This window comes from Rhinoderma darwinii, chromosome 4 (assembly GCF_050947455.1).
Source record: "Rhinoderma darwinii isolate aRhiDar2 chromosome 4, aRhiDar2.hap1, whole genome shotgun sequence".
Lineage (NCBI taxonomy): Eukaryota > Metazoa > Chordata > Amphibia > Anura > Rhinodermatidae > Rhinoderma > Rhinoderma darwinii.
The window spans coordinates 334,167,196-334,187,766 of NC_134690.1; the positions used below are offsets into that span (position 1 = coordinate 334,167,196).

Sequence of the window (20,571 nt, forward strand, 5' to 3'; positions counted from 1 at the left end):
CCAAATTAAAAGCTCCTCCGTTGTTTTCGTTTCGACGTTCCTGTATTCTAAATGATAAATTGGTGAAATCTGATTTGGGCATGGGTAAGAGAGAATCTCAATATTATATTATTACTCAAATTAAGGGGTGTTTTCCAAGTTTGGGGTGTGTGAACAGGCTCCTTTGAGTATCCAATAAAGTGAAACCCTATAATATTAAACATTATTTAACTTGTAACTCTGACCATGTTGTATATCTGCTACAGTCCCCTCACAATTTTTTGTACAGCTCTTGTGCGAATTGTGGTAATTTTAAAAAGCATAAAAAGTCTTGTGTGTTTTTAAACTGGTGGAGTCTTACCACCGTCTACCATATCTGCTACAGTTCCCTCACAATTTTTTGTACAGCTCTTGTGCGAATTGTGGTAATTTTAAAAAGCATAAAAAGTCTTATGTGTTTTTAAACTGGTGGAGTCTTACCACCGTCTACCATCCATTTACCCATAGCGATATGTTGCTGTCACATTGACTTTACTTATGTGGTCATGGCATTAAAGAGATTAAAAGGAATTGGATACAGTCATAGAAGTCCTCGATATGTCATACACGACTTTTCAGGTCAATACCAAAAATACAGCCGATTTTCAATTAGTATCCATATGAGTTTGGGCTTCTGACTAGCGCGACCTCATAAAAAGCCAGAACATGGTGCATAGTGAGAAAATTCCACAATATTCTACAGTTCATACCGCTTGAATTTATGCTCAAACTAGGATGGTCTTCATTGTTTTCTAAACTCATAAGGCTCACCTGCACTGGCGCTCTCCTGCACTGGCTCTCACCACCATATAACACCAGGATGGCCGAGTGGTTAAGGCGTTGGACTTAAGATCCAATGGATTTGTATCCACGTGGGTTCGAACCCCACTCCTGTTAAAAGTTTTAACCTACGGAGTTTCCTAAAAAAGAGCAGTCAGAGAATAATAAATAAAAGATAACTGTTGCACTTTATCGTGGCCTTTCTTATATAAGAAACCACGATTTAACTGTGGGGATGCCTGCAGAATAAACCCAAATTAAAAGCTCCTCCGTTGTTTTCGTTTCGACGTTCCTGTATTCTAAATGATAAATTGGTGAAATCTGATTTGGGCATGGGTAAGAGAGAATCTCAATATTATATTATTACTCAAATTAAGGGGTGTTTTCCAAGTTTGGGGTGTGTGAACAGGCTCCTTTGAGTATCCAATAAAGTGAAACCCTATAATATTAAACATTATTTAACTTGTAACTCTGACCATGTTGTATATCTGCTACAGTCCCCTCACAATTTTTTGTACAGCTCTTGTGCGAATTGTGGTAATTTTAAAAAGCATAAAAAGTCTTGTGTGTTTTTAAACTGGTGGAGTCTTACCACCGTCTACCATATCTGCTACAGTTCCCTCACAATTTTTTGTACAGCTCTTGTGCGAATTGTGGTAATTTTAAAAAGCATAAAAAGTCTTGTGTGTTTTTAAACTGGTGGAGTCTTACCACCGTCTACCATCCATTTACCCATAGCGATATGTTGCTGTCACATTGACTTTACTTATGTGGTCATGGCATTAAAGAGATTAAAAGGAATTGGATACAGTCATAGAAGTCCTCGATATGTCATACACGACTTTTCAGGTCAATACCAAAAATACAGCCGATTTTCAATTAGTATCCATATGAGTTTGGGCTTCTGACTAGCGCGACCTCATAAAAAGCCAGAACATGGTCCATAGTGAGAAAATTCCACAATATTCTACAGTTCATACCGCTTGAATTTATGCTCAAACTAGGATGGTCTTCATTGTTTTCTAAACTCATAAGGCTCACCTGCACTGGCGCTCTCCTGCACTGGTTCTCACCACCTTATAACACCAGGATGGCCGAGTGGTTAAGGCGTTGGACTTAAGATCCAATGGATTTGTATCCACGTGGGTTTCGAACCCCACTCCTGGTAAAAGTTTTAACCTACGGAGTTTCCTAAAAAAGAGCAGTCAGAGAATAATAAAAAAAGGATAACTGTCGCACTTTATCGTGGCCTTTCTTATATAAGAAACCATGATTTAACTGTGGGGATGCCTGCAGAATAAACCCAAATTAAAAGCTCCTCCGTTGTTTTCGTTTCGACGTTCCTGTATTCTAAATGATAAATTGGTGAAATCTGATTTGGGCATGGGTAAGAGAGAATCTCAATATTATATTATTACTCAAATTAAGGGGTGTTTTCCAAGTTTGGGGTGTGTGAACAGGCTCTTTTGAGTATCCAATAAAGTCAAAACCTATAATATTAAACATTATTTAACTTGTAACTCTGACCATGTTGTATATCTGCTACAGTCCCCTCACAATTTTTTGTACAGCTCTTGTGCGAATTGTGGTAATTTTAAAAAGCATAAAAAGTCTTGTGTGTTTTTAAACTGGTGGAGTCTTACCACCGTCTACCATATCTGCTACAGTTCCCTCACAATTTTTTGTACAGCTCTTGTGCGAATTGTGGTAATTTTAAAAAGCATAAAAAGTCTTATGTGTTTTTAAACTGGTGGAGTCTTACCACCGTCTACCATCCATTTACCCATAGCGATATGTTGCTGTCACATTGACTTTACTTATGTGGTCATGGCATTAAAGAGATTAAAAGGAATTGGATACAGTCATAGAAGTCCTCGATATGTCATACACGACTTTTCAGGTCAATACCAAAAATACAGCCGATTTTCAATTAGTATCCATATGAGTTTGGGCTTCTGACTAGCGCGACCTCATAAAAAGCCAGAACATGGTGCATAGTGAGAAAATTCCACAATATTCTACAGTTCATACCGCTTGAATTTATGCTCAAACTAGGATGGTCTTCATTGTTTTCTAAACTCATAAGGCTCACCTGCACTGGCGCTCTCCTGCACTGGTTCTCACCACCTTATAACACCAGGATGGCCGAGTGGTTAAAGCGTTGGACTTAAGATCCAATGGATTTGTATCCACGTGGGTTTCGAACCCCACTCCTGGTAAAAGTTTTAACCTACGGAGTTTCCTAAAAAAGAGCAGTCAGAGAATAATTAAAAAAGGATAACTGTCGCACTTTATCGTGGCCTTTCTTATATAAGAAACCATGATTTAACTGTGGGGATGCCTGCAGAATAAACCCAAATTAAAAGCTCCTCCGTTGTTTTCGTTTCGACTTTCCTGTATTCTAAATGATAAATTGGTGAAATCTGATTTGGGCATGGGTAAGAGAGAATCTCAATATTATATTATTACTCAAATTAAGAGGTGTTTTCTAAGTTTGGGGTGTGTAAACAGGCTCTTTTGAGTATCCAATAAAGTGAAAACCTATGATATTAAACATTATTTAACTTGTAACTCTGACCATGTTGTATATCTGCTACAGTCCCCTCCCAATTTTTTGTACAGCTCTTGTGCGAATTGTGGTAATTTTAAAAAGCATAAAAAGTCTTGTGTGTTTTTAAACTGGTGGAGTCTTACCACCGTCTACCATATCTGCTACAGTTCCCTCACAATTTTTTGTACAGCTCTTGTGCGAATTGTGGTAATTTTAAAAAGCATAAAAAGTCTTGTGTGTTTTTAAACTGGTGGAGTCTTACCACCGTCTACCATCCATTTACCCATAGCGATATGTTGCTGTCACATTGACTTTACTTATGTGGTCATGGCATTAAAGAGATTAAAAGGAATTGGATACAGTCATAGAAGTCCTCGATATGTCATACACGACTTTTCAGGTCAATACCAAAAATACAGCCGATTTTCAATTAGTATCCATATGAGTTTGGGCTTCTGACTAGCGCGACCTCATAAAAAGCCAGAACATGGTGCATAGTGAGAAAATTCCACAATATTCTACAGTTCATACCGCTTGAATTTATGCTCAAACTAGGTTGGTCTTCATTGTTTTCTAAACTCATAAGGCTCACCTGCACTGGCGCTCTCCTGCATTGGCTCTCACCACCATATAACACCAGGATGGCCGAGTGGTTAAGGCGTTGGACTTAAGATCCAATGGATTTGTATCCACGTGGGTTCGAACCCCACTCCTGGTAAAAGTTTTAACCTACGGAGTTTCCTAAAAAAGAGCAGTCAGAGAATAATAAAAAACAGGATAAGTGTTGCACTTTATCGTGGCCTTTCTTATATAAGAAACCACGATTTAACTGCCTGCAGAATAAACCCAAATTAAAAGCTCCTCCGTTGTTTTCGTTTCGACGTTCCTGTATTCTAAATGATAAATTGGTGAAATCTGATTTGGGCATGGGTAAGAGAGAATCTCAATATTATATTATTACTCAAATTAAGGGGTGTTTTCTAAGTTTGGGGTGTGTAAACAGGCTCTTTTGAGTATCCAATAAAGTGAAAACCTATGATATTAAACATTATTTAACTTGTAACTCTGACCATGTTGTATATCTGCTACAGTCCCCTCCCAATTTTTTGTACAGCTCTTGTGCGAATTGTGGTAATTTTAAAAAGCATAAAAAGTCTTGTGTGTTTTTAAACTGGTGGAGTCTTACCACCGTCTACCATATCTGCTACAGTTCCCTCACAATTTTTTGTACAGCTCTTGTGCGAATTGTGGTAATTTTAAAAAGCATGAAAAGTCTTGTGTGTTTTTAAACTGGTGGAGTCTTACCACCGTCTACCATCCATTTACCCATAGCGATATGTTGCTGTCACATTGACTTTACTTATGTGGTCATGGCATTAAAGAGATTAAAAGGAATTGGATACAGTCATAGAAGTCCTCGATATGTCATACACGACTTTTCAGGTCAATACCAAAAATACAGCCGATTTTCAATTAGTATCCATATGAGTTTGGGCTTCTGACTAGCACGACCTCATAAAAAGCCAGAACATGGTGCATAGTGAGAAAATTCCACAATATTCACAGTTCATACCGCTTGAATTTATGCTCAAACTAGGATGGTCTTCATTGTTTTCTAAACTCATAAGGCTCACCTGCACTGGCGCTCTCCTGCACTGGCTCTCACCACCATATAACACCAGGATGGCCGAGTGGTTAAGGCGTTGGACTTAAGATCCAATGGATTTGTATCCACGTGGGTTCGAACCCCACTCCTGTTAAAAGTTTTAACCTACGTAGTTTCCTAAAAAAGAGCAGTCAGAGAATAATAAAAAAAAGATAACTGTTGCACTTTATCGTGGCCTTTCTTATATAAGAAACCACGATTTAACTGTGGGGATGCCTGCAGAATAAACCCAAATTAAAAGCTCCTCCGTTGTTTTCGTTTCGACGTTCCTGTATTCTAAATGATAAATTGGTGAAATCTGATTTGGGCATGGGTAAGAGAGAATCTCAATATTATATTATTACTCAAATTAAGGGGTGTTTTCCAAGTTTGGGGTGTGTGAACAGGCTCCTTTGAGTATCCAATAAAGTGAAACCCTATAATATTAAACATTATTTAACTTGTAACTCTGACCATGTTGTATATCTGCTACAGTCCCCTCACAATTTTTTGTACAGCTCTTGTGCGAATTGTGGTAATTTTAAAAAGCATAAAAAGTCTTGTGTGTTTTTAAACTGGTGGAGTCTTACCACCGTCTACCATATCTGCTACAGTTCCCTCACAATTTTTTGTACAGCTCTTGTGCGAATTGTGGTAATTTTAAAAAGCATAAAAAGTCTTATGTGTTTTTAAACTGGTGGAGTCTTACCACCGTCTACCATCCATTTACCCATAGCGATATGTTGCTGTCACATTGACTTTACTTATGTGGTCATGGCATTAAAGAGATTAAAAGGAATTGGATACAGTCATAGAAGTCCTCGATATGTCATACACGACTTTTCAGGTCAATACCAAAAATACAGCCGATTTTCAATTAGTATCCATATGAGTTTGGGCTTCTGACTAGCGCGACCTCATAAAAAGCCAGAACATGGTGCATAGTGAGAAAATTCCACAATATTCTACAGTTCATACCGCTTGAATTTATGCTCAAACTAGGATGGTCTTCATTGTTTTCTAAACTCATAAGGCTCACCTGCACTGGCGCTCTCCTGCACTGGTTCTCACCACCTTATAACACCAGGATGGCCGAGTGGTTAAGGCGTTGGACTTAAGATCCAATGGATTTGTATCCACGTGGGTTTCGAACCCCACTCCTGGTAAAAGTTTTAACCTACGGAGTTTCCTAAAAAAGAGCAGTCAGAGAATAATAAAAAAAGGATAACTGTCGCACTTTATCGTGGCCTTTCTTATATAAGAAACCATGATTTAACTGTGGGGATGCCTGCAGAATAAACCCAAATTAAAAGCTCCTCCGTTGTTTTCGTTTCGACGTTCCTGTATTCTAAATGATAAATTGGTGAAATCTGATTTGGGCATGGGTAAGAGAGAATCTCAATATTATATTATTACTCAAATTAAGGGGTGTTTTCCAAGTTTGGGGTGTGTGAACAGGCTCTTTTGAGTATCCAATAAAGTCAAAACCTATAATATTAAACATTATTTAACTTGTAACTCTGACCATGTTGTATATCTGCTACAGTCCCCTCACAATTTTTTGTACAGCTCTTGTGCGAATTGTGGTAATTTTAAAAAGCATAAAAAGTCTTGTGTGTTTTTAAACTGGTGGAGTCTTACCACCGTCTACCATATCTGCTACAGTTCCCTCACAATTTTTTGTACAGCTCTTGTGCGAATTGTGGTAATTTTAAAAAGCATAAAAAGTCTTGTGTGTTTTTAAACTGGTGGAGTCTTACCACCGTCTACCATATCTGCTACAGTTCCCTCACAATTTTTTGTACAGCTCTTGTGCGAATTGTGGTAATTTTAAAAAGCATAAAAAGTCTTATGTGTTTTTAAACTGGTGGAGTCTTACCACCGTCTACCATCCATTTACCCATAGCGATATGTTGCTGTCACATTGACTTTACTTATGTGGTCATGGCATTAAAGAGATTAAAAGGAATTGGATACAGTCATAGAAGTCCTCGATATGTCATACACGACTTTTCAGGTCAATACCAAAAATACAGCCGATTTTCAATTAGTATCCATATGAGTTTGGGCTTCTGACTAGCACGACCTCATAAAAAGCCAGAACATGGTGCATAGTGAGAAAATTCCACAATATTCACAGTTCATACCGCTTGAATTTATGCTCAAACTAGGATGGTCTTCATTGTTTTCTAAACTCATAAGGCTCACCTGCACTGGCGCTCTCCTGCACTGGCTCTTACCACCATATAACACCACGATGGCCGAGTGGTTAAGGCGTTGGACTTAAGATCCAATGGATTTGTATCCACGTGGGTTCGAACCCCACTCCTGTTAAAAGTTTTAACCTACAGAGTTTCCTAAAAAAGAGCAGTCAGAGAATAATAAAAAAAAGATAACTGTTGCACTTTATCGTGGCCTTTCTTATATAAGAAACGACGATTTAACTGTGGGGATGCCTGCAGAATAAACCCAAATTAAAAGCTCCTCCGTTGTTATCGTTTCGACGTTCCTGTATTCTAAATGATAAATTGGTGAAATCTGATTTGGGCATGGGTAAGAGAGAATCTCAATATTATATTATTACTCAAATTAAGGGGTGTTTTCCAAGTTTGGGGTGTGTGAACAGGCTCCTTTGAGTATCCAATAAAGTGAAACCCTATAATATTAAACATTATTTAACTTGTAACTCTGACAATGTTGTATATCTGCTACAGTCCCCTCACAATTTTTTGAACAGCTCTTGTGCGAATTGTGGTAATTTTAAAAAGCATAAAAAGTCTTGTGTGTTTTTAAACTGGTGGAGTCTTACCACCGTCTACCATATCTGCTACAGTTCCCTCACAATTTTTTGTACAGCTCTTGTGCGAATTGTGGTAATTTTAAAAAGCATAAAAAGTCTTATGTGTTTTTAAACTGGTGGAGTCTTACCACCGTCTACCATCCATTTACCCATAGCGATATGTTGCTGTCACATTGACTTTACTTATGTGGTCATGGCATTAAAGAGATTAAAAGGAATTGGATACAGTCATAGAAGTCCTCGATATGTCATACACGACTTTTCAGGTCAATACCAAAAATACAGCCGATTTTCAATTAGTATCCATATGAGTTTGGGCTTCTGACTAGCGCGACCTCATAAAAAGCCAGAACATGGTGCATAGTGAGAAAATTCCACAATATTCACAGTTCATACCGCTTGAATTTATGCTCAAACTAGGATGGTCTTCATTGTTTTCTAAACTCATAAGGCTCACCTGCACTGGCGCTCTCCTGCATTGGCTCTCACCACCGTATAACACCAGGATGGCCGAGTGGTTAAGGCGTTGGACTTAAGATCCAATGGATTTGTATCCACGTAAAAGATTTAACCTACGGAGTTTCCTAAAAAAGTGCAGTCAGAGAATAATAAAAAAAAGATAACTGTTGCACTTTATCGTGGCCTTTCTTATATAAGAAACGACGATTTAACTGTGGGGATGCCTGCAGAATAAACCCAAATTAAAAGCTCCTCCGTTGTTATCGTTTCGACGTTCCTGTATTCTAAATGATAAATTGGTGAAATCTGATTTGGGCATGGGTAAGAGAGAATCTCAATATTATATTATTACTCAAATTAAGGGGTGTTTTCCAAGTTTGGGGTGTGTGAACAGGCTCCTTTGAGTATCCAATAAAGTGAAACCCTATAATATTAAACATTATTTAACTTGTAACTCTGACAATGTTGTATATCTGCTACAGTCCCCTCACAATTTTTTGTACAGCTCTTGTGCGAATTGTGGTAATTTTAAAAAGCATAAAAAGTCTTGTGTGTTTTTAAACTGGTGGAGTCTTACCACCGTCTACCATATCTGCTACAGTTCCCTCACAATTTTTTGTACAGCTCTTGTGCGAATTGTGGTAATTTTAAAAAGCATAAAAAGTCTTATGTGTTTTTAAACTGGTGGAGTCTTACCACCGTCTACCATCCATTTACCCATAGCGATATGTTGCTGTCACATTGACTTTACTTATGTGGTCATGGCATTAAAGAGATTAAAAGGAATTGGATACAGTCATAGAAGTCCTCGATATGTCATACACGACTTTTCAGGTCAATACCAAAAATACAGCCGATTTTCAATTAGTATCCATATGAGTTTGGGCTTCTGACTAGCGCGACCTCATAAAAAGCCAGAACATGGTGCATAGTGAGAAAATTCCACAATATTCACAGTTCATACCGCTTGAATTTATGCTCAAACTAGGATGGTCTTCATTGTTTTCTAAACTCATAAGGCTCACCTGCACTGGCGCTCTCCTGCATTTGCTCTCACCACCGTATAACACCAGGATGGCCGAGTGGTTAAGGCGTTGGACTTAAGATCCAATGGATTTGTATCCACGTAAAAGATTTAACCTACGGAGTTTCCTAAAAAAGTGCAGTCAGAGAATAATAAAAAACAGGATAACTGTTGCACTTTATCGTGGCCTTTCTTATATAAGAAACCACGATTTAACTGTGGGGATGCCTGCAGAATAAAACCAAATTAAAAGCTCCTCCGTTGTTTTCGTTTCGACGTTCCTGTATTCTAAATGATAAATTGGTGAAATCTGATTTGGGCATGGGTAAGAGAGAATCTCAATATTATATTATTACTCAAATTAAGGGGTGTTTTCTAAGTTTGGGGTGTGTAAACAGGCTCTTTTGAGTATCCAATAAAGTGAAAACCTATGATATTAAACATTATTTAACTTGTAACTCTGACCATGTTGTATATCTGCTACAGTCCCCTTCCAATTTTTTGTACAGCTCTTGTGCGAATTGTGGTAATTTTAAAAAGCATAAAAAGTCTTGTGTGTTTTTAAACTGGTGGAGTCTTACCACCGTCTACCATATCTGCTACAGTTCCCTCACAATTTTTTGTACAGCTCTTGTGCGAATTGTGGTAATTTTAAAAAGCATAAAAAGTCTTATGTGTTTTTAAACTGGTGGAGTCTTACCACCGTCTACCATCCATTTACCCATAGCGATATGTTGCTGTCACATTGACTTTACTTATGTGGTCATGGCATTAAAGAGATTAAAAGGAATTGGATACAGTCATAGAAGTCCTCGATATGTCATACACGACTTTTCAGGTCAATACCAAAAATACAGCCGATTTTCAATTAGTATCCATATGAGTTTGGGCTTCTGACTAGCACAACCTCATAAAAAGCCAGAACATGGTGCATAGTGAGAAAATTCCACAATATTCACAGTTCATACCGCTTGAATTTATGCTCAAACTAGGATGGTCTTCATTGTTTTCTAAACTCATAAGGCTCACCTGCACTGGCGCTCTCCTGCACTGGCTCTCACCACCATATAACACCAGGATGGCCGAGTGGTTAAGGCGTTGGACTTAAGATCCAATGGATTTGTATCCACGTGGGTACGAACCCCACTCCTGTTAAAAGTTTTAACCTACGTAGTTTCCTAAAAAAGAGCAGTCAGAGAATAATAAAAAAAAGATAACTGTTGCACTTTATCGTGGCCTTTCTTATATAAGAAACCACGATTTAACTGTGGGGATGCCTGCAGAATAAACCCAAATTAAAAGCTCCTCCGTTGTTTTCGTTTCGACGTTCCTGTATTCTAAATGATAAATTGGTGAAATCTGATTTGGGCATGGGTAAGAGAGAATCTCAATATTATATTATTACTCAAATTAAGGGGTGTTTTCCAAGTTTGGGGTGTGTGAACAGGCTCCTTTGAGTATCCAATAAAGTGAAACCCTATAATATTAAACATTATTTAACTTGTAACTCTGACCATGTTGTATATCTGCTACAGTCCCCTCACAATTTTTTGTACAGCTCTTGTGCGAATTGTGGTAATTTTAAAAAGCATAAAAAGTCTTGTGTGTTTTTAAACTGGTGGAGTCTTACCACCGTCTACCATATCTGCTACAGTACCCTCACAATTTTTTGTACAGCTCTTGTGCGAATTGTGGTAATTTTAAAAAGCATAAAAAGTCTTATGTGTTTTTAAACTGGTGGAGTCTTACCACCGTCTACCATCCATTTACCCATAGCGATATGTTGCTGTCACATTGACTTTACTTATGTGGTCATGGCATTAAAGAGATTAAAAGGAATTGGATACAGTCATAGAAGTCCTCGATATGTCATACACGACTTTTCAGGTCAATACCAAAAATACAGCCGATTTTCAATTAGTATCCATATGAGTTTGGGCTTCTGACTAGCGCGACCTCATAAAAAGCCAGAACATGGTGCATAGTGAGAAAATTCCACAATATTCTACAGTTCATACCGCTTGAATTTATGCTCAAACTAGGATGGTCTTCATTGTTTTCTAAACTCATAAGGCTCACCTGCACTGGCGCTCTCCTGCACTGGTTCTCACCATCTTATAACACCAGGATGGCCGAGTGGTTAAGGCGTTGGACTTAAGATCCAATGGATTTGTATCCACGTGGGTTTCGAACCCCACTCCTGGTAAAAGTTTTAACCTACGGAGTTTCCTAAAAAAGAGCAGTCAGAGAATAATAAAAAAAGGATAACTGTCGCACTTTATCGTGGCCTTTCTTATATAAGAAACCATGATTTAACTGTGGGGATGCCTGCAGAATAAACCCAAATTAAAAGCTCCTCCGTTGTTTTCGTTTCGACGTTCCTGTATTCTAAATGATAAATTGGTGAAATCTGATTTGGGCATGGGTAAGAGAGAATCTCAATATTATATTATTACTCAAATTAAGGGGTGTTTTCCAAGTTTGGGGTGTGTGAACAGGCTCTTTTGAGTATCCAATAAAGTCAAAACCTATAATATTAAACATTATTTAACTTGTAACTCTGACCATGTTGTATATCTGCTACAGTCCCCTCACAATTTTTTGTACAGCTCTTGTGCGAATTGTGGTAATTTTAAAAAGCATAAAAAGTCTTGTGTGTTTTTAAACTGGTGGAGTCTTACCACCGTCTACCATATCTGCTACAGTTTCCTCACAATTTTTTGTACAGCTCTTGTGCGAATTGTGGTAATTTTAAAAAGCATAAAAAGTCTTGTGTGTTTTTAAACTGGTGGAGTCTTACCACCGTCTACCATCCATTTACCCATATCGATATGTTGCTGTCACATTGACTTTACTTATGTGGTCATGGCATTAAAAAGATTAAAAGGAATTGGATACAGTCATAGAAGTCCTCGATATGTCATACACGACTTTTCAGGTCAATACCAAAAATACAGCCGATTTTCAATTAGTATCCATATGAGTTTGGGCTTCTGACTAGCACGACCTCATAAAAAGCCAGAACATGGTGCATAGTGAGAAAATTCCACAATATTCACAGTTCATACCGCTTGAATTTATGCTCAAACTAGGATGGTCTTCATTGTTTTCTAAACTCATAAGGCTCACCTGCACTGGCGCTCTCCTGCATTGGCTCCCACCACCATATAACACCAGGATGGCCGAGTGGTTAAGGCGTTGGACTTAAGATCCAATGGATTTGTATCCACGTGGGTTCGATCCCCACTCCTGGTAAAAATTTTAACCTACGGAGTTTCCTAAAAAAGAGCAGTCAGAGAATAATAAAAAACAGGATAACTGTTGCACTTTATCGTGGCCTTTCTTATATAAGAAACCACGATTTAACTGTGGGGATGCCTGCAGAATAAAACCAAATTAAAAGCTCCTCCGTTGTTTTCGTTTCGACTTTCCTGTATTCTAAATGATATATTGGTGAAATCTGATTTGGGCATGGGTAAGAGAGAATCTCAATATTATATTATTACTCAAATTAAGGGGTGTTTTCTAAGTTTGGGGTGTGTAAACAGGCTCTTTTGAGTATCCAATAAAGTGAAAACCTATGATATTAAACATTATTTAACTTGTAACTCTGACCATGTTGTATATCTGCTACAGTCCCCTCCCAATTTTTTGTACAGCTCTTGTGCGAATTGTGGTAATTTTAAAAAGCATAAAAAGTCTTGTGTGTTTTTAAACTGGTGGAGTCTTACCACCGTCTACCATATCTGCTACAGTTCCCTCACAATTTTTTGTACAGCTCTTGTGCGAATTGTGGTAATATTAAAAAGCATAAAAAGTCTTATGTGTTTTTAAACTGGTGGAGTCTTACCACCGTCTACCATCCATTTACCCATAGCGATATGTTGCTGTCACATTGACTTTACTTATGTGGTCATGGCATTAAAGAGATTAAAAGGAATTGGATACAGTCATAGAAGTCCTCGATATGTCATACACGACTTTTCAGGTCAATACCAAAAATACAGCCGATTTTCAATTAGTATCCATATGAGTTTGGGCTTCTGACTAGCGCGACCTCATAAAAAGCCAGAACATGGTGCATAGTGAGAAAATTCCACAATATTCTACAGTTCATACCGCTTGAATTTATGCTCAAACTAGGATGGTCTTCATTGTTTTCTAAACTCATAAGGCTCACCTGCACTGGCGCTCTCCTGCATTGGCTCTCACCACCATATAACACCAGGATGGCCGAGTGGTTAAGGCGTTGGACTTAAGATCCAATGGATTTGTATCCACGTGGGTTCGAACCCCACTCCTGGTAAAAGTTTTAACCTACGGAGTTTCCTAAAAAAGAGCAGTCAGAGAATAATAAAAAACAGGATAAGTGTTGCACTTTATCGTGGCCTTTCTTATATAAGAAACCACGATTTAACTGTGGGGATGCCTGCAGAATAAACCCAAATTAAAAGCTCCTCCGTTGTTTTCGTTTCGACGTTCCTGTATTCTAAATGATAAATTGGTGAAATCTGATTTGGGCATGGGTAAGAGAGAATCTCAATATTATATTATTACTCAAATTAAGGGGTGTTTTCTAAGTTTGGGGTGTGTAAACAGGCTCTTTTGAGTATCCAATAAAGTGAAAACCTATGATATTAAACATTATTTAACTTGTAACTCTGACCATGTTGTATATCTGCTACAGTCCCCTCACAATTTTTTGTACAGCTCTTGTGCGAATTGTGGTAATTTTAAAAAGCATAAAAAGTCTTGTGTGTTTTTAAACTGGTGGAGTCTTACCACCGTCTACCATATCTGCTACAGTTCCCTCACAATTTTTTGTACAGCTCTTGTGCGAATTGTGGTAATTTTAAAAAGCATAAAAAGTCTTGTGTGTTTTTAAACTGGTGGAGTCTTACCACCGTCTACCATCCATTTACCCATAGCGATATGTTGCTGTCACATTGACTTTACTTATGTGGTCATGGCATTAAAGAGATTAAAAGGAATTGGATACAGTCATAGAAGTCCTCGATATGTCATACACGACTTTTCAGGTCAATACCAAAAATACAGCCGATTTTCAATTAGTATCCATATGAGTTTGGGCTTCTGACTAGCGCGACCTCATAAAAAGCCAGAACATGGTGCATAGTGAGAAAATTCCACAATATTCTACAGTTCATACCGCTTGAATTTATGCTCAAACTAGGATGGTCTTCATTGTTTTCTAAACTCATAAGGCTCACCTGCACTGGCGCTCTCCTGCATTGGCTCTCACCACCATATAACACCAGGATGGCCGAGTGGTTAAGGCGTTGGACTTAAGATCCAATGGATTTGTATCCACGTGGGTTCGAACCCCACTCCTGGTAAAAGTTTTAACCTACGGAGTTTCCTAAAAAACAGCAGTCAGAGAATAATAAAAAACAGGATAAGTGTTGCACTTTATCGTGGCCTTTCTTATATAAGAAACCACGATTTAACTGTGGGGATGCCTGCAGAATAAACCCAAATTAAAAGCTCCTCCGTTGTTTTCGTTTCGACGTTCCTGTATTCTAAATGATAAATTGGTGAAATCTGATTTGGGCATGGGTAAGAGAGAATCTCAATATTATATTATTACTCAAATTAAGTGGTGTTTTCTAAGTTTGGGGTGTGTAAACAGGCTCTTTTGAGTATCCAATAAAGTGAAAACCTATGATATTAAACATTATTTAACTTGTAACTCTGACCATGTTGTATATCTGCTACAGTCCCCTCACAATTTTTTGTACAGCTCTTGTGCGAATTGTGGTAATTTTAAAAAGCATAAAAAGTCTTGTGTGTTTTTAAACTGGTGGAGTCTTACCACCGTCTACCATATCTGCTACAGTTCCCTCACAATTTTTTGTACAGCTCTTGTGCGAATTGTGGTAATTTTAAAAAGCATAAAAAGTCTTGTGTGTTTTTAAACTGGTGGAGTCTTACCACCGTCTACCATCCATTTACCCATAGCGATATGTTGCTGTCACATTGACTTTACTTATGTGGTCATGGCATTAAAGAGATTAAAAGGAATTGGATACAGTCATAGAAGTCCTCGATATGTCATACACGACTTTTCAGGTCAATACCAAAAATACAGCCGATTTTCAATTAGTATCCATATGAGTTTGGGCTTCTGACTAGCGCGACCTCATAAAAAGCCAGAACATGGTGCATAGTGAGAAAATTCCACAATATTCTACAGTTCATACCGCTTGAATTTATGCTCAAACTAGGATGGTCTTCATTGTTTTCTAAACTCATAAGGCTCACCTGCACTGGCGCTCTCCTGCATTGGCTCTCACCACCATGTAACACCAGGATGGCCGAGTGGTTAAGGCGTTGGACTTAAGATCCAATGGATTTGTATCCACGTGGGTTCGAACCCCACTCCTGGTAAAAGTTTTAACCTACGGAGTTTCCTAAAAAAGAGCAGTCAGAGAATAATAAAAAACAGGATAACTGTTGCACTTTATCGTGGCCTTTCTTATATAAGAAACCACGATTTAACTGTGGGGATGCCTGCAGAATAAAACCAAATTAAAAGCTCCTCCGTTGTTTTCGTTTCGACGTTCCTGTATTCTAAATGATAAATTGGTGAAATCTGATTTGGGCATGGGTAAGAGAGAATCTCAATATTATATTATTACTCAAATTAAGGGGTGTTTTCTAAGTTTGGGGTGTGTAAACAGGCTCTTTTGAGTATCCAATAAAGTGAAAACCTATGATATTAAACATTATTTAACTTGTAACTCTGACCATGTTGTATATCTGCTACAGTCCCCTCCCAATTTTTTGTACAGCTCTTGTGCGAATTGTGGTAATTTTAAAAAGCATAAAAAGTCTTGTGTGTTTTTAAACTGGTGGAGTCTTACCACCGTCTACCATATCTGCTACAGTTCCCTCACAATTTTTTGTACAGCTCTTGTGCGAATTGTGGTAATTTTAAAAAGCATAAAAAGTCTTATGTGTTTTTAAACTGGTGGAGTCTTACCACCGTCTACCATCCATTTACCCATAGCGATATGTTGCTGTCACATTGACTTTACTTATGTGGTCATGGCATTAAAGAGATTAAAAGGAATTGGATACAGTCATAGAAGTCCTCGATATGTCATACACGACTTTTCAGGTCAATACCAAAAATACAGCCGATTTTCAATTAGTATCCACATGAGTTTGGGCTTCTGACTAGCACGACCTCATAAAAAGCCAGAACATGGTGCATAGTGAGAAAATTCCACAATATTCACAGTTCATACCGCTTGAATTTATGCTCAAACTAGGATGGTCTTCATTGTTTTCTAAACTCATAAGGCTCACCTGCACTGGCGCTCTCCTGCACTGGCTCTCACCACCATATAACACCAGGATGGCCGAGTGGTTAAGGCGTTGGACTTAAGATCCAATGGATTTGTATCCACGTGGGTTCGAACCCCACTCCTGGTAAAAGTTTTAACCTACGGAGTTTCCTAAAAAAGAGCAGTCAGAGAATAATAAAAAACAGGATAAGTGTTGCACTTTATCGTGGCCTTTCTTATATAAGAAACCACGATTTAACTGTGGGGATGCCTGCAGAATAAACCCAAATTAAAAGCTCCTCCGTTGTTTTCGTTTCGACGTTCCTGTATTCTAAATGATAAATTGGTGAAATCTGATTTGGGCATGGGTAAGAGAGAATCTCAATATTATATTATTACTCAAATTAAGGGGTGTTTTCTAAGTTTGGGGTGTGTAAACAGGCTCTTTTGAGTATACAATAAAGTGAAAACCTATGATATTAAACATTATTTAACTTGTAACTCTGACCATGTTGTATATCTGCTACAGTCCCCTCACAATTTTTTGTACAGCTCTTGTGCGAATTGTGGTAATTTTAAAAAGCATAAAAAGTCTTGTGTGTTTTTAAACTGGTGGAGTCTTACCACCGTCTACCATATCTGCTACAGTTCCCTCACAATTTTTTGTACAGCTCTTGTGCGAATTGTGGTAATTTTAAAAAGCATAAAAAGTCTTGTGTGTTTTTAAACTGGTGGAGTCTTACCACCGTCTACCATCCATTTACCCATAGCGATATGTTGCTGTCACATTGACTTTACTTATGTGGTCATGGCATTAAAGAGATTAAAAGGAATTGGATACAGTCATAGAAGTCCTCGATATGTCATACACGACTTTTCAGGTCAATACCAAAAATACAGCCGATTTTCAATTAGTATCCATATGAGTTTGGGCTTCTGACTAGCGCGACCTCATAAAAAGCCAGAACATGGTGCATAGTGAGAAAATTCCACAATATTCTACAGTTCATACCGCTTGAATTTATGCTCAAACTAGGATGGTCTTCATTGTTTTCTAAACTCATAAGGCTCACCTGCACTGGCGCTCTCCTGCATTGGCTCTCACCACCATATAACACCAGGATGGCCGAGTGGTTAAGGCGTTGGACTTAAGATCCAATGGATTTGTATCCACGTGGGTTCGAACCCCACTCCTGGTAAAAGTTTTAACCTACGGAGTTTCCTAAAAAAGAGCAGTCAGAGAATAATAAAAAACAGGATAAGTGTTGCACTTTATCGTGGCCTTTCTTATATAAGAAACCACGATTTAACTGTGGGGATGCCTGCAGAATAAACCCAAATTAAAAGCTCCTCCGTTGTTTTTGTTTCGACGTTCCTGTATTCTAAATGATAAATTGGTGAAATCTGATTTGGGCATGGGTAAGAGAGAATCTCAATATTATATTATTACTCAAATTAAGGGGTGTTTTCTAAGTTTGGGGTGTGTAAACAGGCTCTTTTGAGTATCCAATAAAGTGAAAACCTATGATATTAAACATTATTTAACTTGTAACTCTGACCATGTTGTATGTCTGCTACAGTCCCCTCACAATTTTTTGTACAGCTCTTGTGCGAATTGTGGTAATTTTAAAAAGCATAAAAAGTCTTGTGTGTTTTTAAACTGGTGGAGTCTTACCACCGTCTACCATATCTGCTACAGTTCCCTCACAATTTTTTGTACAGCTCTTGTGCGAATTGTGGTAATTTTAAAAAGCATAAAAAGTCTTGTGTGTTTTTAAACTGGTGGAGTCTTACCACCGTCTACCATCCATTTACCCATAGCGATATGTTGCTGTCACATTGACTTTACTTATGTGGTCATGGCATTAAAGAGATTAAAAGGAATTGGATACAGTCATAGAAGTCCTCGATATGTCATACACGACTTTTCAGGTCAATACCAAAAATACAGCCGATTTTCAATTAGTATCCATATGAGTTTGGGCTTCTGACTAGCGCGACCTCATAAAAAGCCAGAACATGGTGCATAGTGAGAAAATTCCACAATATTCTACAGTTCATACCGCTTGAATTTATGCTCAAACTAGGATGGTCTTCATTGTTTTCTAAACTCATAAGGCTCACCTGCACTGGCGCTCTCCTGCATTGGCTCTCACCACCATGTAACACCAGGATGGCCGAGTGGTTAAGGCGTTGGACTTAAGATCCAATGGATTTGTATCCACGTGGGTTCGAACCCCACTCCTGGTAAAAGTTTTAACCTACGGAGTTTCCTAAAAAAGAGCAGTCAGAGAATAATAAAAAACAGGATAACTGTTGCACTTTATCGTGGCCTTTCTTATATAAGAAACCACGATTTAACTGTGGGGATGCCTGCAGAATAAAACCAAATTAAAAGCTCCTCCGTTGTTTTCGTTTCGACGTTCCTGTATTCTAAATGATAAATTGGTGAAATCTGATTTGGGCATGGGTAAGAGAGAATCTCAATATTATATTATTACTCAAATTAAGGGGTGTTTTCTAAGTTTGGGGTGTGTAAACAGGCTCTTTTGAGTATCCAATAAAGTGAAAACCTATGATATTAAACATTATTTAACTTGTAACTCTGACCATGTTGTATATCTGCTACAGTCCCCTCCCAATTTTTTGTACAGCTCTTGTGCGAATTGTGGTAATTTTAAAAAGCATAAAAAGTCTTGTGTGTTTTTAAACTGGTGGAGTCTTACCACCGTCTACCATATCTGCTACAGTTCCCTCACAATTTTTTGTACAGCTCTTGTGCGAATTGTGGTAATTTTAAAAAGCATAAAAAGTCTTATGTGTTTTTAAACTGGTGGAGTCTTACCACCGTCTACCATCCATTTACCCATAGCGATATGTTGCTGTCACATTGACTTTACTTATGTGGTCATGGCATTAAAGAGATTAAAAGGAATTGGATACAGTCATAGAAGTCCTCGATATGTCATACACGACTTTTCAGGTCAATACCAAAAATACAGCCGATTTTCAATTAGTATCCATATGAGTTTGGGCTTCTGACTAGCACGACCTCATAAAAAGCCAGAACATGGTGCATAGTGAGAAAATTCCACAATATTCACAGTTCATACCGCTTGAATTTATGCTCAAACTAGGATGGTCTTCATTGTTTTCTAAACTCATAAGGCTCACCTGCACTGGCGCTCTCCTGCACTGGCTCTCACCACTATATAACACCAGGATGGCCGAGTGGTTAAGGCGTTGGACTTAAGATCCAATGGATTTGTATCCACGTGGGTTCGAACCCCACTCCTGGTAAAAGTTTTAACCTACGGAGTTTCCTAAAAAAGAGCAGTCAGAGAATAATAAAAAACAGTATAAGTGTTGCACTTTATCGTGGCCTTTCTTATATAAGAAACCACGATTTAACTGTGGGGATGCCTGCAGAATAAACCCAAATTAAAAGCTCCTCCGTTGTTTTCGTTTCGACGTTCCTGTATTCTAAATGATAAATTGGTGAAATCTGATTTGGGCATGGGTAAGAGAGAATCTCAATATTATATTATTACTCAAATTAAGGGGTGTTTTCTAAGTTTGGGGTGTGTAAACAGGCTCTTTTGAGTATACAATAAAGTGAAAACCTATGATATTAAACATTATTTAACTTGTAACTCTGACCATGTTGTATATCTGCTACAGTCCCCTCACAATTTTTTGTACAGCTCTTGTGCGAATTGTGGTAATTTTAAAAAGCATAAAAAGTCTTGTGTGTTTTTAAACTGGTGGAGTCTTACCACCGTCTACCATATCTGCTACAGTTCCCTCACAATTTTTTGTACAGCTCTTGTGCGAATTGTGGTAATTTTAAAAAGCATAAAAAGTCTTGTGTGTTTTTAAACTGGTGGAGTCTTACCACCGTCTACCATCCATTTACCCATAGCGATATGTTGCTGTCACATTGACTTTACTTATGTGGTCATGGCATTAAAGAGATTAAAAGGA

The 20,571-nt window shown here is 38.0% G+C and overlaps 17 non-coding genes across 17 annotated transcripts; all 17 read left to right on the forward strand.

Annotated features, from left to right (window-relative positions):
- The first annotated feature begins 832 nt into the window (after positions 1-832).
- On the forward strand, positions 833-915 carry TRNAL-UAA (transfer RNA leucine (anticodon UAA)). Its single transcript has one exon. It is a non-coding gene; the product is annotated as a tRNA-Leu (tRNA).
- Positions 916-1,882: 967 nt separating this feature from the next.
- On the forward strand, positions 1,883-1,966 carry TRNAL-UAA (transfer RNA leucine (anticodon UAA)). The gene has a single exon. It is a non-coding gene; the product is annotated as a tRNA-Leu (tRNA).
- Positions 1,967-2,933: 967 nt separating this feature from the next.
- TRNAL-UAA (transfer RNA leucine (anticodon UAA)) lies at positions 2,934-3,017 on the forward strand. The gene has a single exon. It is a non-coding gene; the product is annotated as a tRNA-Leu (tRNA).
- A 967-nt stretch (positions 3,018-3,984) lies between these two features.
- Positions 3,985-4,067, forward strand: TRNAL-UAA (transfer RNA leucine (anticodon UAA)). Its single transcript has one exon. It is a non-coding gene; the product is annotated as a tRNA-Leu (tRNA).
- A 959-nt stretch (positions 4,068-5,026) lies between these two features.
- Positions 5,027-5,109, forward strand: TRNAL-UAA (transfer RNA leucine (anticodon UAA)). Its single transcript has one exon. It is a non-coding gene; the product is annotated as a tRNA-Leu (tRNA).
- Positions 5,110-6,076: 967 nt separating this feature from the next.
- On the forward strand, positions 6,077-6,160 carry TRNAL-UAA (transfer RNA leucine (anticodon UAA)). Its single transcript has one exon. It is a non-coding gene; the product is annotated as a tRNA-Leu (tRNA).
- A 1,085-nt stretch (positions 6,161-7,245) lies between these two features.
- On the forward strand, positions 7,246-7,328 carry TRNAL-UAA (transfer RNA leucine (anticodon UAA)). Its single transcript has one exon. It is a non-coding gene; the product is annotated as a tRNA-Leu (tRNA).
- Positions 7,329-10,349: 3,021 nt separating this feature from the next.
- TRNAL-UAA (transfer RNA leucine (anticodon UAA)) lies at positions 10,350-10,432 on the forward strand. Its single transcript has one exon. It is a non-coding gene; the product is annotated as a tRNA-Leu (tRNA).
- A 967-nt stretch (positions 10,433-11,399) lies between these two features.
- TRNAL-UAA (transfer RNA leucine (anticodon UAA)) lies at positions 11,400-11,483 on the forward strand. The gene has a single exon. It is a non-coding gene; the product is annotated as a tRNA-Leu (tRNA).
- Positions 11,484-12,449: 966 nt separating this feature from the next.
- TRNAL-UAA (transfer RNA leucine (anticodon UAA)) lies at positions 12,450-12,532 on the forward strand. Its single transcript has one exon. It is a non-coding gene; the product is annotated as a tRNA-Leu (tRNA).
- Positions 12,533-13,500: 968 nt separating this feature from the next.
- TRNAL-UAA (transfer RNA leucine (anticodon UAA)) lies at positions 13,501-13,583 on the forward strand. Its single transcript has one exon. It is a non-coding gene; the product is annotated as a tRNA-Leu (tRNA).
- A 968-nt stretch (positions 13,584-14,551) lies between these two features.
- TRNAL-UAA (transfer RNA leucine (anticodon UAA)) lies at positions 14,552-14,634 on the forward strand. Its single transcript has one exon. It is a non-coding gene; the product is annotated as a tRNA-Leu (tRNA).
- A 968-nt stretch (positions 14,635-15,602) lies between these two features.
- TRNAL-UAA (transfer RNA leucine (anticodon UAA)) lies at positions 15,603-15,685 on the forward strand. Its single transcript has one exon. It is a non-coding gene; the product is annotated as a tRNA-Leu (tRNA).
- A 967-nt stretch (positions 15,686-16,652) lies between these two features.
- TRNAL-UAA (transfer RNA leucine (anticodon UAA)) lies at positions 16,653-16,735 on the forward strand. The gene has a single exon. It is a non-coding gene; the product is annotated as a tRNA-Leu (tRNA).
- A 968-nt stretch (positions 16,736-17,703) lies between these two features.
- On the forward strand, positions 17,704-17,786 carry TRNAL-UAA (transfer RNA leucine (anticodon UAA)). The gene has a single exon. It is a non-coding gene; the product is annotated as a tRNA-Leu (tRNA).
- A 968-nt stretch (positions 17,787-18,754) lies between these two features.
- Positions 18,755-18,837, forward strand: TRNAL-UAA (transfer RNA leucine (anticodon UAA)). Its single transcript has one exon. It is a non-coding gene; the product is annotated as a tRNA-Leu (tRNA).
- A 967-nt stretch (positions 18,838-19,804) lies between these two features.
- On the forward strand, positions 19,805-19,887 carry TRNAL-UAA (transfer RNA leucine (anticodon UAA)). Its single transcript has one exon. It is a non-coding gene; the product is annotated as a tRNA-Leu (tRNA).
- Positions 19,888-20,571: the final 684 nt, after the last annotated feature.